General features: G+C 44.6%; 1 pseudogene; it reads right to left on the bottom strand.

Moving 5' to 3' along the window:
- Positions 1-4,884: 4,884 nt before the first annotated feature.
- On the bottom strand, positions 4,885-6,828 carry LOC142072395 (olfactory receptor 5G9-like; annotated as a pseudogene).
- Between the last annotated feature and the right edge of the window lie 5,376 nt (positions 6,829-12,204).

Here is a 12,204-nt window from a genome sequence, read left to right as displayed (position 1 = left end):
ACAATTCCTGACAATCAAAATATGACCACATTGGTCACAAAATTGACTGAAAGAGCTCTGGACATATTCATTAAGATTACTATTGATGATTCTTATTGATGATGCTTCAACTATGGTAAATTTAAGGAACTGGTTTTGAAACAGTTTCATATTACACATGAAACCTACAGGGTTAAATTCAGGAGTCTTAAGTGGGGATCTGGATTGAGTAATATGGCTTATGTAAATTAAATGAGAGATTTGTTAGATAAGTGGGTGACGGGGAGAAGGCATTACAAGCTTGGAAGAAATGTGTGATTTGGTTACTCAGGAACAATTCCTGAATATGTGCAGTGATGATGTAAAACAGAATTTGTGGCATGCTATGGACTTCTGCAGTTCACAAAACTATCCCTCTTCCATGCATATTATCTGCAAACAGAGCTCAACTTTTATATGCTAAATAAATCTATGAGTCAACTAGAAATAGTCGTGCTCTCACCACAAATATTAATATAAATTTTTTTTATAAAGTATGTGAAGTTATAAGATTACACTGTAACTTGTTATAAAAACATGTTCCAAACTGAGGCTGGAAAATTGGTCTGTCTTAAACAAAGAAATGTGTGCTCTGCTTAATTTTGTATCTAAACAGTGACCAGAGTCGTCAAGCAGGAACGGAAACAAAGGTAGCTTAAAAAGGTGAGGAAAAAGCAGCAGGGAACATCCTTCTATGCAGACATTTTGTCTTCTGGAAACCAGCTGGAAATGTTTCTCAAGGAGGGATAGGACTATAAAAAGAAGGGGCAGACATCCCAAGGCACCTCTCTCTCTCTGCCCATTGATTCAGTGCATCTGAAAGGAGAAAGGAAGCAGCCATAGGACTGGGGGAGGGGTCCTGACCTAAGAAGTCAGTAAGACTGTTGAAAGCATGTTGTGAGGAAACTTTTGCTTTGAATTTCACATCATTTGTTAACTTAGCCACAAGTTGCATTCTAGCTTAATTTTTCTTGAAACCACGTCTGACTTCTATGACTCCTTATTTTCACTCACTGAAAATCTATCTTTGTGGTCAATAAACTTTGTTGTTTTGTTTGATCAAATCCATTGTGTTTAAATAGAAGTGTCTGAGAAGCTAACTGGCAGGCATATTAGTGCTATTAAAGAAAGCTCTGCAGAAGATGCTGCAAAATGTCTCCGAGCATCCCAGCTCTGTCCCGATTATTCTTCTCTTAATTTTATTTATTTCCTATTGTTTATAATCCGTGAAACATACTTTAGGAATAAAACAGCAAAGTAACATCTCTGGGGGGGGACAGGATAGGACAAGAACCAATGGATTTCAATTGCAGAAAGGGCGGTTTAGGTTGGACATTAGGAAAAACATCCCAACAGTGAGGGTGGCTAAGCACTGGAATAACTTGCCTAGGAAGGTTGTGGAAGCTCCCCCATTGGAGATTTTAAAAGTATTTTAGACAAACACCTGTTAGGGATGGTCTAGGTAATACATAGCACTGCCATGAGTGCATAGGAGGGGAATAGATGGCCTCTCGAGGTCCCTTCCTGTCCTATGATTCTATGATCTTACAAGCAGCCCTGCACTAGGAGGAGGGGGTCACCAGAGTGAGCTGTGGGCAGGGAAAGGGAAATGTACCTGCCTCCACTTGACATTCAGCTCCACTGTACCCCCCAACACATGCTCACACAAAGTGCCCAGTAAACACACACAGAGAGTGTGCACTACACACAACACACACAATGCCCACTTCATACAACACACACAGTTACAACTCTACACCAAAGACACACACACACCTGACCGTGAGCTCAGTCAGAATGCAGAAAAATCTTGACTGGGAAACTGGGACAGCTGCAATATTTCCAACTCGCCTGAACAAAAAGAACCGAAGAGGATACTGCTGAAATAGCAGGGAGATAAGACTAGATTTCCCAACTGGTCTTTTCCATCGGCAGCTTCTCTGAAGCCTGGTTTATGCTTAAAAATTTGATGAACAGAGCTCTGTATCACAGGGCAGGGAAATTTTTCTCACCCTGTCCGAGGCAGTTAGCTTGTACTGACCCTCAGTGTCATTCTTCCATTGACCTAGCTACTGCCTCTCGGAGACGTGGATTAACTATATCGAAGGAAAAACCCTTCCATCAATGTGGAAAGCATCTACACTGTGGAACTGCTGCACACCATAGCTGAACCGATGTAATGGCCTTAGTATAGACATTCCCTGAATTGATGGGGGAGTTTTCCCCCTTCCTCTTAAAGCTATTTTTCTCTCCTTTTCCAATCAGTCTTCTTCCTCCCTTGTAAAGCTATTTCCTTTCGTAAATATGTTCAGAAAAGTTGACATTTCTCCTCTTAGAATAATTCCTTTGTTTCCCTCCCATGAACGGCTCACTCTCATGTCAATTAAAGGCTGAAATGCTCTGAAACTGACTTATTTGCCCATGAATTGGTGGTACCTCTTTATATTCCCTCCCTTCACTTACAATGAGTTGAGGACAGAAGCAGTACCTGCTCAGAACCCTGAAATCAGAACCGTAAAATCAGAGTTGAATCTATCCCTCTTTGCAAACCACACCAATGTTTTCCTTAGTACCTCTGGAGCTGCTTCCTGGGATGACTTTGAGATTTGCTCCCTGGAGCATCTTTGCTCCCAGGACAACCGGTGTGCACAGCACATGCAATTAATGTTGTTGCCGTGTCTTTCCTTCTGGAAATGGAACACACAGGGACAGCGAATCACCTGGTCTCGATTGCTGTCTCTCCCGTGACGCTTTTTCAATATTATACGAAACTGAGGTGACTGTATTCCCCTTCATGTGTTGGTCATTGATGGTTACCACTGAAGATCTCTGCAGCATCTCTGCAGCTGCTTCAACAAAGTATCTTCAAGCATGTCACCCCCCTCCCTCCCTCCTGTCATCTGGTGTGCTGTTTTCCCTGTCAGCCTGGGCCTCCAGAACCCTGCCTTGTTGAGCCAGACATGCTCGCCAGCTGCAACACAGACCAAGGGTCCGGGACACACCCCCAAAACTGCATATGTAGATTGAAACCAGCTCAGCAGGATACCTGTCAACAGCAGGCAGACAACCAGCTCTCAAATGGCTCTAAACCCCAAATAAATGCATTTGACTCTGCATAAAGCTTATACAGGGTAAAATAATATGTTTGCCCCATGTATCACTGTAAGAAAGATATGCACAGCTGTTTGCCCACAAGGTAACAATTATTCACACTGAGTTTATAAATAAACAATAGTGATTTTATTAAGTATAAAAAGTCAGATTTAAGTGGGTTTAAGTCATAACAGATAGAACAAAGTAAATCACAAAGTAAAACATGCAAGGCTAAGCTTAATACATTCAGAAATCAGTTAACTTCTCACCCCAGATGTTATTTCAGGTAAAGATGCCTTTTCTGACCTAGGTCCAGCCTGCTCTCACCCACCCCTGTGGTTACAGTCCTTATGTTTCTAGGTGATTGCAGGTATTCTTGTGGGGTGGGGAGGCCATCTCTTAAACCAGCTGAAAACACTCATTGTTTGCTTCCCCATTTTATATAGAACTTCCCCAAGGTGAGAAACCCTTGTTTGGAATTCCATATCACTCAGGAAAAGTACCAGCTTCAAGATGGAGCTCAGTTTCTTGTGACATGGTCACATGTCACTGTAAAACCCCAATCTCCATTCTTCCTGAATTATCCCACAGGTACACAGGAAGGCTTGCAGGTAAAAAGAGTAATTTACAGTCCATTGATTCTGAAGCACCTTTAATGGTCTCCACTTAATATGTCTAAATCAGTAATACAAGTTAATATCCTATTCTCCTAATTCCAGACATAAAAATAATCCATGTAAACAAATAGGATGAATGCATTTAGTAGATTATAGGCTTTATGATGATGTTACAAGGGGTACTTAGCATAAAGCATATTCCAGTGATGTCATATTCATATGCATATTTTCATAAAGCATATGGAGTGCAATGTCAGACAGAGCTTTGCCCAGCACTGGACAGAAGGGGGAATTGAACCTGGATCTCCCACCTCACAGGTGAACACCCCAATTATTGGAGTGAAAATTACAAAGGGAAGGACCACCACTGCCTCCAACAGTGGCTGTGCTGCGACCTTTATGGAAATCCTCCCCCCCCCACACACACACACATTGTTTTGGGACAAAGCTATTCAGCGTATTTTTAACACATTTGTGAAGAGTTTCAGGTCAATCCAAACGGTATTGTTTTTAACAATAAATTATTAGTCCAGAAGAAATTCACTGTTTCTAGCTATCATAGAATATCAGGGTTGGAAGGGACCTCAGAATGTCATCACGTCCAAACCACAGCTTAAATCAGGACCAATCCCCAATTTTTGCCCCAGTCCCTAAATGGCCCCCTCAAGGATTGAACTCACAACCCGGGGTTTACAAGCTCAATGCTCAAACCACTGAGCTATCGTCCCCCTGCACGCGCACGCACACACACGCTCATACTCTCTCTCTGTCTCCCCCATCTCTCTCTCTTACTTTTTCAATTTTATTCCTAATTTTATTCCTAAACTCTGTGTGATGGGTTGGGTCACAGAAGCCCCTTTCGAACTGCCACCCAATGTCCTGAGACATAAAGTTGAACTTTTCACGCTCTAGGTGGGTGTCCCTAGCCACCAGCTTATAAAATCATTCTCTCTCTTTGGCTCTGTTATGCTTCCCATGTTTCATCCACTGAACTCAGTTGGGGCCAGCAGACCTTGTTGGGATACAAACAAAGTAATAACAAGACAATAATGAACAATACTCCCATGGGCTCTGCGAAATTTCTTTGTGATGGGCTGGGAAATGAATTCACATGTTTCCATTCCCCACCACGAAACCAATACAGAGTTAAACAGATTCAAGAATTGGTTAGGAGTTTCTTCATTGAGTTCCTCAGGGCATCCTTCACCTCTGTGTTCCTCAGGCTGTAGATGAGGGGGTTCAACATGGGGATCACCAGCGTGTAAAACACTGAGGTCACTTTGTCTCTGTCCATGGAATAGCTGGAGGCGGGACGCAAATACATGAAGAGGAAGGTGCCAAAAAACAGGACCACAGCGGTTAAGTGGAAAGTGCAGGTGGAGAAGGCTTTGCGCTGGCTCTCAGCAGAGCGGATCCGAAGGATGGTGGAGGTGATATAGACATAGGAGACTAGGACAGTCACAAAGCTGCTCCCTGTAATGCAGCTCATGAAAGCAAACGTCACAATCTCATTAGAATCATAGAATCATAGAATATAAGGGTTGGAAGGGACCCCAGAAGGTCATCTAGTCCAACCCCATGCTCGAAGCAGGACCAATTCCCAGTTAAATCATCCCAGCCAGGGCTTTGTCAAGCCTGACCTTAAAAACCTCTAAGGAAGGAGATTCTACCACCTCCCTAGGTAACGCATTCCAGTGTTTCACCACCCTCTTAGTGAAAAAGTTTTTCCTAATATCCAATCTAAACCTCCCCCACTGCAGCTTGAGACCATTACTCCTCGTTCTGTCATCTGATACCATTGAGAACAGTCTAGAGCCATCCTCTTTGGAACCCCCTTTCAGGTAGTTGAAAGCAGCTATCAAATCCCCCCTCATTCTTCTCTTCTGCAGGCTAAACAATCCCAGCTCCCTCAGCCTCTCCTCATAACTCATGTGTTCCAGACCCCTAATCATTTTTCTTGCCCTTCGCTGGACTCTCTCCAATTTATCCACATCCTTCTTGAAGTGTGGGGCCCAAAACTGGACACAGTACTCCAGATGAGGCCTCACCAATGTCGAATAGAGGGGAACGATCACGTCCCTTGATCTGCTCGCTATGCCCCTACTTATACATCCCAAAATGCCATTGGCCTTCTTGGCAACAAGGGCACACTGCTGACTCATATCCAGCTTCTCGTCCACTGTCACCCCTAGGTCCTTTTCCGCAGAACTGCTGCCTAGCCATTCGGTCCCTAGTCTGTAGCTGTGCATTGGGTTCTTCCGTCCTAAGTACAGGACCCTGCACTTATCCTTATTGAACCTCATCAGATTTCTTTTGGCCCAATCCTCCAATTTGTCTAGGTCCTTCTGTATCCTGTATCCATTGATGTGGGTGTCGGAGCAGGAGAGCGCCAACATTGGGGGGACGTCACAAAAGAAATGATTGATGATGTTGGAGCTGCAGAATGACAGCCGAAATGTACAACACGTGTGTATCATTGAATCCACCCCCCCCCACAGCGTACACCCCAGCAACCAGCTGTTTACAAAGCTGCCTGGACATGGTGACCGTATAGAGCAGCGGGTTACAGATGGCCACATAACGGTCATACGCCATTACAGCCAGCAAGAGGCACTCAACATCTGAAAAAACAATAGAGAGATACATTTGCACAGAGCAGGCAGTGTAAGAAATGCTTTTCCTCTCGGCTAATAAATTCAGCAGCATCTTAGGGGAAATTATCAAGGAAATGCAGAGGTCACAGAAAGACAAATTACTCAGGAAAAAGTACATGGGTGTATGGAGTCGGGGATCAATTGAGATTAACAAGATCATCCCCCCATTCCCCAGCAGGGTGATACTATAAATAAGTAGAAACACCAGAAACAGAGGAACCTGCAGCTCCGGATGATCTGTCAGTCCTGAGAAAATGAATTCAGTCACCTCCAAGTGATTTCCCTCTTCCGTCTCCTCCGCACAGAGATCAGGCTGCTACAGAGATGTGGGCAGGTGGATGGTGCAGAAAACCTGTCCCTTCTCTGTAATGAAGTAAGTGAAGATAAATGGAGATCAGTTTCTCAATGGTCATCAGTACCCGCTGGTACTGATCACAGCTGGTCATACCAGGTGTTCGATAAAATGCACATGCTGTGCAAATACAATGACACGCAGGTTAATCATGCCCCCCGCACAAACACTCCTGTTCACTACTCCGAGCAACAAGTAGTGACTTGTGACTCTGCTGTGAGAGAACCAGGGCGAAAATCATCTCTGTCTGAAGAGATTATTTGTTAGCTGAACAAGGGGTGAGAGTAAAGGAGTGTCAATCTTTCCATCCGCTTTGAGCAAGGGGAGCTCTATGGCTTGGCTTCTCCGTTTGGGGTAAAGTTGCTCATTGTGCTAATTAACCTTTTTGGCATTTACTTGAGCCTGTATGAAAACCCAGAGACATAATGGGAAGCCCTGGCTTCAGTGACTATGTAATAGCCTATTTTTTCCAACCCAGCTGGTCATTTTTTAGCTGAAGGGGTAGGAGTTGGGACTAAAGCTTTTAGTGCTGGAGGTCTGGAATTTAATACCTGTTGATCACCATGGTGTCTACGTGTGGGCATGTGTGACTGTAATTCAGGACCAGAGCACGTGCCTGCTGAGAAGAGAGAGAGAGATGTGGTGGTGTTTCCCCATTGACAAAATCTGCAAGTTTGGAGCATTTGGGAAGGTTTATATGGAGATTTGTGATCTGTGGGACATGATTCTTTCAGCAACTGGGAATAACTGACCTCAGATAGCCATAAAACCTAATTAATGCATTCAGTGAACTAAAGCCACCCTCAGTGTAATTGGTGTCCTGGGGATTAATTCAACCTACTCTTTCTCACTGTGTTATTAAATGATGCAATTTCTACCACAGTTACAGAATATGAGGTTTGGGGTACATTTCATCCTGCTGTTTTCAGTGACAGCTGGGTACTGCGTAGAGCTGATCCACACAGGGTTTGTTTTTTTCTTTTGAAGACCAATTTTTTTTTGCTAAAACTTAACATTTCAGCTCGTAAATACCATGGGGGTGCCTCAGATACCACACACCACCAATCTCTTCCATGGGCCAGGCTTTCAGGCTGGACTACATCACCCATGATGCATGATGTTCTCTTCTCTTGCTGAACTGCCCTGGAACATCACCAGAGTCCCACAGCCATGGTTCAGGGAGGAGGAGAGTTTGGCATGTTGATGGAAATCTTATAATTTTCAGGGAAAAGATAATTTCATGGAAAAAAGAGTTGAATGGAAAATCAAATTTCCCATCAAAAAAACTTCTCAAGAAAAGACTATTCTCTGTAAGTGCCCAATCAAGAAACACTTAAACTAACAATGAACTTTGAGAGACACCAATCCACATCTGAGCTTTCCTGGGAATGTGGCATCAGCCTGTAAGGAACTGAGTCATGCATGGACATGTGACTTGCCCATGTGACTCCAAAACTCCATCTTGGAGCTGGATTCTCCCTAGGAGAGGGGAGGGGGTTTCCACTCACAAGAGAGAGACGGTATAAGCCCTTGGGGAAATCCCTCAATTTTGTCTTCAGCTGGCACAGAAGGTAGTCTTTCTACCCCAAGGAGATGCCTGAAAGAAACTGGAACAAAGGACAGTGACTACAGGGGTGTGATTGATTGCTGGACCCAGACTAGGAGGAAGTGTAGTCTGTAAAAGAGGCTTATTGCAAAATCTCTGTGGGTGAGATTTACCTGCATTTAGTTTTTTACTGTATTAGGTTTAGAGTTATGTGTTTTGTTGTATTTTGTTTAGTAATTCATTTTGTTCTGTCTGTTATTACTTGGAACCTCTTAAATCCTACTTTTTGTATTTAATAAAATCACTTTTTACTTATTAATTAACCCAGAGTATGTATTAATACCCGGCGGGGGCGGAAGGGAGCAAACAGGAGTGTGTATCTCTCTATCAGTGTTATAAAAGGCAAACAGTTTATGAGTTTACCCTGTATAAGCTTTGTACAGAGTGAAACAGATTTATTTGGGGTTTGGACCACATTGGGAGCTGGGTATCTGAGTGCTGGAGACAGTAGCTCTTCCTAAGCTGTTTTCAGTGAAGCCTGCAGCTTGTGGGGGATGTGGTTGAGACTTGGATCTGGGTTTGCAGCAGGCAAGTGTGTCTGGCTCAAACAAGATAAGGTAGTTAAGTCCCAAGCTTTCAGGGGAAACAGGTTAGGAGGGAGACTCAGCACATCGGGTGGCAGTCCCAAAGGGGTTTCTGAGACCCAACACCTCACAGTGGTGTAGTCAAGCAGGATCTGTGCACAACTGATTTCTTTGATACACTGGTTGTGATTTTGCATTAGTTTTGGGTGTGGTGGGTGAAGAACAGACAAAGTAGTTACTGGTTTGTTATTTTCTGTTTGCTTATTTCAGGTAAGGGAAATAGGGACAGAAAAATAAGCAAAATAAGTAAGAGTGAAGATCAAAAGAAGCTAAAACTGCAGAAGTTGCAGACTGCCCAGAAAGCCTGGACACTGGGCAATGGGAAAGTCTATGTTAACTAAGAAGCCCCTGAGCTGAGTGCATCTCAGTTTCAGTGATATGCAGAGGGGGTGTGGCCCAGCACAAGAAAGCAGAAAAATGACTACCAGTGCGGCAGCTGCTAAGGTAGAGCTGGCCAGACTGGAAGCAGAAGAGAAGGCAAAGGACCTGGAGTTTCAATTGAAGCTCAAAGAGGGAGAGGCAGCCAGGGAAGAAGCTGCACACAAAAGGGCTAGGGAAGCAGAGGCAGCCAGGGACAAATGATCCCTGGAGTTAAGAGACAGAGAAATACAGGCCCAGATTGAGGCCCAGAAGCATGAACTGGCTGTTATGGAGTGGAAGATACAAAACCCACCAGCATCAGGCCCCACTTCCCCAAAATACACAAATTGGAGCAACAATATCCATGATATGATGAGTCCAGTGATATTGCCAAATATGTCATCACATTTGTGCATCCTCCATACAATTCCTGACAATCAAAAAATGACCACAGTGGTTGTAAAATTGATGGGAAGAGCTCTGGACATATTCAATAAGATGGGTATTGATGATGCTTCAAACTGTGGTAAATTTAAGAAACAGGTCTTGTGGGACAAAAAGGTGGATGCAGTGGGTGGATTGGCTGAGTTTGCAGACTCTTTTGACCTATCACAAGCTGCAACTAAACAGAAACCAGGGGCAGAGGGACACAGGGTTGGGGGAAGCAGAAGCACCGTTTTACCCTAGGCTAAAGGAGACTGGGTGTCCATCTCCCCATTCCCCTGTTACTCGTCCCAAGTCTCCTGTACATGCAGAGGAGCCCAAGAGATGCTTGGATTGTGAGTCCACTGAGCACCTGAGGAATAAATGTCCTTTGCTGAGTCTGAACAGGTAGCAGATAACACACAAAGCTGCTGCTTCTCAGAGCCAGGCTGCTGCCTCTTTCCACCCAGGATTTGTAAAGGGGGTTCTACACAACCGAGCAGTGAGCACATGCATGGTGTTAAATTCAAGGGGAAAGTTCTCCTGGGATTGAGGGACATGGATGCAGAGATTTCTGTGGTCAGGAGGGACCTGATACAGGAGAGGGATTTGTTGCCAGGGAAAATGGCAGAATTAGAACTGGTGGGAGGTGACAAAGTCCTTGCCCCTTTAGCTAAAGTCCACATGGAAACTGGTGATTTGCAGGCTGAGCTGACTGTTGCCACAGTGGCACACAATTTTGAACCATTTCAACTGGGGAATGATTTCTTTGATGTGGCAGAATCCGTCCCAGGCTTGGTTAACAGCGAGAAGGAATCTTGTGCTCAAAGCACCGGGGCTGGGTGTGTGTGTGAAGTCACATGGGCTAGTGGGGGAATAGGAGAGAGTCTCTTAAATTCTTCTGTAGCAGTGAAGCATGCAGCCTTCGGGGCAGGAATGGCTGTAACCAGTTACTGTAGCTCCGGGACTCAAGGCAAATCCCTGCGGGAGAGGCTGGACAAAGCCAGCTCCTGTCCTGTGATCATCTGCCTGCTGGAGGGGAATGTTCCAGCTGTAACAAGGAACATTCCAGCTGATGACTGCTAGAAAGTTGCAGGTTGGCAGGGGATAGGCCCTGCTCTGGGGTGCACAGAAATATGTACCCCAAAGGTGGAAGTTGGGGTCCTGGTAACTGCTTTGGTGGGAACACACCCCAGGGACTTTATAGCTTGTAGCAAGCCCAACCTGAAGGAAAGAGGGGGATTTTGCTGGTCAGATAATGGTCTGTCCTAGCTGGTCGCTGTTAGTTCACAGCCGGAAGAGAATCACCTTTACTTTTGTTGGGCGCAGGAGTGTCTGGCTCAGAGAGGGAAGTCCAGACGGAAGGTGAGGGGGAATCGGAGAGGCTGCCCACCTTTTGTAGGGAGGTATTTTCCCAGGAGGAGGATGAAAAATCTGTATTTAAAATGCCAAACCCCTATCCTGTGAATCAGGTTTTAAGGGAAGACTGAGGGTCAGATCTCCTGGAGGGGAGAGTCTACCCAACTGACCTGTTGATAACTGAGGGGATCTTACTGATCCAAAGCACTCCATTAAAGAATGTTATTCCTGATACCCTTATAAAAAATAACACTGTCTTTTCAAGGCTGGGGGGAGAAAATCTCTGCACTTGGGAAGCTTCACAAGAGTGGGTGGCCGAGGGCAGGCATGGTTGAAGTGCCCCCTTTCCTTGCCAAAGCCTCAAACACATGTCTGAATTAAAAGCCTTCTCCAAAGAGGCAGAAGAATCTGCATCAGAACACCTACCAGGGTACACAAAGGAATTTGGAAATGCAATAGACACTAAACAAGCTAAATTGTGTGAACAAAGCCTGTCCACCGAAGATTTCCTTATAATCTTGTGTCTTTTGCTACTTCATCTATGGGTCAAGACAAAGGAGTTAATACTCTCGGTATACCCTTGAAAAATGTGGGACACACCTGCTTTGTGGAAACAACTTTTGTTCATGCTAGGGAGGATAAGACAGTCCCACAATCATGTTGCTTTTCAGCTTCTACCTGTAAAGAGGCTGGAAGCTTGGCAAAGCAACAAAAGCATAACAGGCCTATGCTGCTGTATGGAAGGGGAAACTGAGGCACACTGCCTCATGGCATTGGTGGCTAAATGCCAAGACACCTACACTTTAACAGATATTGGTGCCTGCATTCTGTTAACAATACTACATCCCAACCTGTTTTCAGTTTTCCGGGGACCAAGATCCCCAAACCCTGATAGAGCACCTATGAATGACATCATACGGTTTAGAGGTACTAAAAGGGGGTGTGAACAGAAACAAACAGGGATTTTACATGACCTGCCTCCACCATGGACAGTGTCCAAGTCTCTGGCAGTAAGTTCAGGAGGAGGGTGTGATGATGTACCCCATAATGCTTTCTAGAAATATGCTTATGAGTGTAAATATGACATAACTGGAATGTGGGTTATGCTAGATGTGCTGTCATAAATATAAAGGGAAGG

The sequence above is a fragment of the Caretta caretta genome, chromosome 6 (genome assembly GCF_965140235.1).
Source record: "Caretta caretta isolate rCarCar2 chromosome 6, rCarCar1.hap1, whole genome shotgun sequence".
NCBI classification, from domain to species: Eukaryota; Metazoa; Chordata; order Testudines; family Cheloniidae; genus Caretta; species Caretta caretta.
This window is presented reverse-complemented; position numbering and strand designations above follow the sequence as displayed.